Source organism: Gigantopelta aegis, chromosome 8, assembly GCF_016097555.1.
Source record: "Gigantopelta aegis isolate Gae_Host chromosome 8, Gae_host_genome, whole genome shotgun sequence".
NCBI lineage: Eukaryota > Metazoa > Mollusca > Gastropoda > Neomphalida > Peltospiridae > Gigantopelta > Gigantopelta aegis.
In genome coordinates, this window is record NC_054706.1 from 28,087,611 (window position 1) to 28,093,257 (window position 5,647).

Below are 5,647 nucleotides of genomic sequence, written 5' to 3' on the forward strand. Positions count from 1 at the left end.
AAATGGGTTGGTATTCTACGTAGAAAAGTGACCGGGGTTCAGTTTTCTACGGGAGTCAAAATACAATATTACACCGGCACTGGAGTGCGAACCCAGCACGTTCTAGTCTTAAACCCGATGGCTTAACCACTGCACTCTAGAAGCCAGTACATGTGAATCCTTGTGATGCTGCCTTCCTACTGCTATAAGACATATCAATTGATAGTTTTAACGAGGAAGGAAAGAAATAATCAGCTTAGTTTACCAGCAATAACAGCTGAAATGATCGATATTACGTTGGCGTTATACGTTAACAGTCTGAATAATCGGTGAAAATAATCACAATGTTAGTTTAGAGCTTTAGTGGAGTACATTATTTTTTTTAGAATTACCATATTAAAACAAATTGCACTTGCAATATGATATATGTCTGTTCTTATTAAATTTATGGCAATGACTTTAGGCACATGCATGTGATATATTATTGATTTTGTTAAATTAAGTAGACCAACATTTAATTCTGTGTGTGGAGTGTATATATATTAGTATGTATTCTTCTTTCTACTAAGCAAAACCACTTTACTGATATAAGAAACTGCTGTCTGTTCAAATAGTCTTCTTTTTTTTTTTTTTTTTTTTTTTTTTTAATCAGCAATAAAATACTGCAAAAATAAATTATGTACATGTCTTATTTCCATTACATTTTGGAGAAGATATTTGAAGAATCGGGTACATTTAGTATTTATAGTTTTAAAATATTTATTACTGTACTCGGTTTTGGGATTGGCCAAGAGGCTAAACCTATATTAAGTAGTGCTGCAACGATAAACTAGTATACCGGTATATTATATCGCGATGCTTCATCAGCTCGATACAACCGCGATACAGTTTTGCGTATCGCGATATAAAAAAGAAAGAAATGTTTTATTTAACGACGCACTCAACACATTTTATTTACGGTTATATGGCGTCAGACATATGGTTAAGGACCACACAGATTTTGAGAGGAAATCCGCTGTCGCCACTTCATGGGCTACTCTTCCCGATTAACAGCAAGGGATCTTTTATTTGCGCTTCCCACAGGCAGGATAGCACAAACCATGGCCTTTGTTGAACCAGTTATGGATCACTGGTCGGTGCAAGTGGTTTACACCTACCCATTGAGCCTTGCGGAGCACTCACTCAGGGTTTGGAGTCGGTATCTGGATTAAAAATCCCATGCCTCGACTGGGATCCGAACCCAGTACCTACCAGCCTGTTGACCGATGGCCTAACCACGACGCCACCGAGGCCGGTCATATCGCGATATTTACACGTCATTGTTTCCTTGTATCTTATTTGACGGAAAATAGTGAGACAAACAAAAACACCCAGCATTTTATTGATTATGGCACGAAATGGAAGATCTTATCGAAGTCGATATAGGTGGCCATCTACAGGCCCTGAGTTAGAGGGGGGTGGGTGGGTGTGTGAGGGGAGGGTTCGTTCGAACCCTCCCACAAAACCTGAGGTCCACTTTTTTCTTCTTCTTTTTTTTAATATTGCACAAATAGTTGATTGTAACTTTCGCAACTCTCCCCTGCGCGTGCTGTAACCTCACCGTGGTGCAGGGGTGTAACATTCTCTTTGAGAATGGCCAATACAGCACAAAATTTAAGTTTTGAGTAAAATTCAGCATCCGTAAAATTCTGTGATATTTGTGTTTTTGCACAGTTCTTTACACTGTTTTTGTTTAAACCTTGAATTTTTATATTGATGTTGATCATCACTTTATTTATTTGCATTACCATAGTTTGACACCCAATAGCCGATGTATTTTTCGTGCTGGGGTGTCGTTAAACATTCATTCATTCATTCTTTCGCAACTCTCCCATAAAACAATATTTGTCGTCATTTAAGCAATCCCCTTACCGAAGCTGCAGTGTACATATTTCAGAATTTCTAACTAATAAAAGCAAAGGAAGCTACATGTAGCAAAAATGTTTAATTGTACTTTCTGCTATATTGATGACCTCGTAGCATTCGATAGTTACATGACAATGACAGCAGTTCACCTGTCATTGATATATTAACCAAAGTTAGAAATAAAAGGTTAACAAAAGAAATTAACACTACTCATGCCTTGATCTTTATATAGATATTTAAAAATCGACACTGGCTTCCATATATATAAAGCAATATTTTGGCATAGGAGTTGCTTTATCATGCCGGTTATTTCATTTCGTTTTACGGCCAACATGTGGATGCCGTTTTGATGATATGACGCATCAGTGACAAACATGAAATGGGATGCAATACTTTATGCAATACCATTTGCTGAAAACGTTGGAGGACTACAGCTATACTCTTAACAGGGGCTGCATTGTGTTGGCGGTGATTCGTGATTATGCATTTTTAAAGAACGTAATGTGTTTCGTTCTTCACATATATGTTCATTATTAAAGGAACGGATCATAGTACACGTACATTTTCTGTTACTAAGATTATAATAAGCAATAATTGCCGAAAATATTTAACATGTACCTCAGGTCAATACCCTTAACGCCTGTTGTGTTCCAGAATTTCATTATCTTAAAAAAAAATATATAATAATAATAATAACCTTAATAACAAAAATACAATCTACAAAATACCCGGTAGTCGAAAATCATTCTTTTAAAATATCTATTTTTAAAGTTCTAGATGCCAGATAAACGCGTTTTAGTCTTTTAGAGATTTCAAAATTCCAAGGGGAGCATGCCCCTGGATCCGTATACAAAAATCGGGCGCTTTGCGTCTTCAGGCAACTACATATCCAAAAGGCCCAAACAAATACCTAGTCGACCCCACCCCACCCCACCCCACCCAACTCGAAGTGCTGGCTACTATGTAAAATCTTTGTCATTGTAATTGTGTTTTTACGATTTCTGTCTGGACAAAACGTAGGAAAAATTTACCGGTAATTAAAGGTAGGAGAGTAATTGTTAACAATGTGGTTTGGACTTGAAAGCCAGTAGAGGCCAAATTCATCCAATCAGCGACTAATATTGTGTATATAAGGTGAGAGACTTTAACATAATATCTGAACGTCTGTCTGACTATGTTATTAATCGTTTATACCCAGGGGGTAAATTGGAAAAATGGACCCGGTGTAAACGGAATGCAAGTCCGTAGGAACAGTGGTCTGCCCGGACTTAGTCTCCTAGGAATGCAGGTCCTAGGTCTAATATACCTAGGAATGCAAGTCCTAGGACTTATGTTCCTTAGGAATACTGGTCTGACTGCCAGGATATCAAGTCCGGTCCGGACTTGCATTCCTGGACAATCAAAATTTAAGTACGGTCGTACACATAAAAATTAAATTATAAATGTAAACAAAACGAAAAACAGTTTCCTTTTTGGTTTATTTAATTAACTTAGGATACTAGCGCCTCTCTTTATTTAAATATTTTCTATTTATTCCAATATTTGTTTGTACACATTTTGTTGACCTTATTGCATGAGCAGAACCAAGGTCTTTATTCATTGCGTATTGTTCCAACTAATAAATGTTTAAACATTTAAAAGTAACTCAAAAACATTTACCATAACTTGCCCATATGATATACCAACACAATTATCTGTTAGACATGATAATAATAATAATAATATTAATATTAACATTAATATTAATATTAATTTAACTATAAAAACGTGATATTTGCGTTATATACATTATCTTGTTATTATATAATTTTAAGTTTGTGCCTTTCTGTCAATAATGTTGCAGGCGCGTGTACATAGGGTGTGGGGTGGAGATGGCGTAAACACACCTCTTCAAAGCAAATTTCTTGACCTCTCCCCTGCATAGCTTACTGAACATGTGCCTGCTTTGTCAATTTTGCTCATTTAAAAAATTAATTTGGTCTAACATATGACATATCAGACTCTAGCCTCTATGATATCTTAGTCCCAACAAACCATACCATCGATAAACAAATATGTTAAATCGTTTTCATTAATGTTTATCAATTAATAGAAATATCAATGACTAAGAGTGGGTTTTAGCAGCTCAATGGGCTACTACACCGACTAAAACAAAACAGTAACCCCTGAACAATTATCATACTGTCAATAATATGCACACACAATTTACAAAGATCCTTTTAAACAGACTAACTACACATGACACTTTTACACCTGACCGTTTTGGTCGCAACATTCATTCAGACTCCCTTTTTGGGAGAAGGGGTGGGGGAGGCATGTAGGAATACAAGTCCTAGGATAAAAACAACTTAAAAATAAACCAGGAATGAAAGTCCGGGTAGGACTATGGTTCCTAAGCTATGGAGGTCCGATAGGACTACTGTTCCTAGGAACCGAGGTCCTACGGACCTGCGTTCCTTTCACACCGGCGTACTGCAAAAGGTGAACAACATTGCCAACAAGCTACTGGAAATTCGATGTTAAATATGATGCCCCTCTGCGAAATTCGCGCAATATTTTCCATTTGTCCAATAGTCAGTAGCTGATTTTGTATCTTTTTGGAAAGGTTTCACTTTGTTTGAAGTAGATTCCAAATGGACATATTGGGAGTAACAGCATCAGTATTCAACCAGTGCATTTTATACTCCTTTTAACCAAGCAGTACATAGATTTACTTTACAATCACAGTAGACCTATCTTTCTTACAAAAGCGCTATATACATGTAGCAGACGATAAACGTAAGTAAATGTTAATTAGGAAGTGGTTGAATAGCCGTCTGGGTCGTGTGATCAATTATTGTATACTGTTCATTGCGGCACTAGGATCATGCTCCAACCAAGGTATAATGCATAAACAAAACTGATCCATTTCTTCTTTTTTTATTTGGTGGAATACCGAATGCACTGCCATACAATTAGTTTATAAAATTTTATAAAATTATATATTAGGTAAAACTGTCGAGTGGACAGATTTGACTAGTGAATATTTGTCATTTACTAGCGAGCAGCAAGTAAAATAAAACTTATGCATTGAGCCCTACATATTGCAATACGATTTGTTGTATCGCAATACGGTTTTGATCATATCGTTGCACCCCTAATTTTAAGACATCTCACAACAATACATGTATACAGTCATCATGACATAAACAGTGTTTCTACCAGAAAGACATTTTTGATTATGGCGCTATGGAATTGAATGCAATCACAGCCTCCCCCAGAAAGAAAATGTGTAAAGATTGGGTTAGTTAAGAACATCATACATTAATGATAAGACGGATTAATTTTGTCAAAAGATTAACTTTAAAAATAATAAAAATCTGCAAACAAATGTATGTATGGTGCCATACACGTTTTACCCACTGGCAGAAACCCTGATAAACATGATAGTCATATATATGCTTTGTTAAATCCATAAGACTCTATAGTACCTTGAACATTCTGATTATTAAATGCCAGACCAAAATATTACACACACACACACAAAACAATTTCAAACTCCCAAACTAGATCAACTGTGCCATTTACTAACCATATCAGGTATAGTAGGTTTTCTTTTTCTACCAACGAAGCAAAACCACTTTTGATATAAAAAAGCTGCCACGTTTACTGTCTGTTCGAATAGCATCTCTTTCTTTCTTTCAAGACTTGATCAACTGTGCCATTTGCTAACCCTGTTTCTTTACCAATACTATACATGTATAATAAAAATAAAACCAAAATA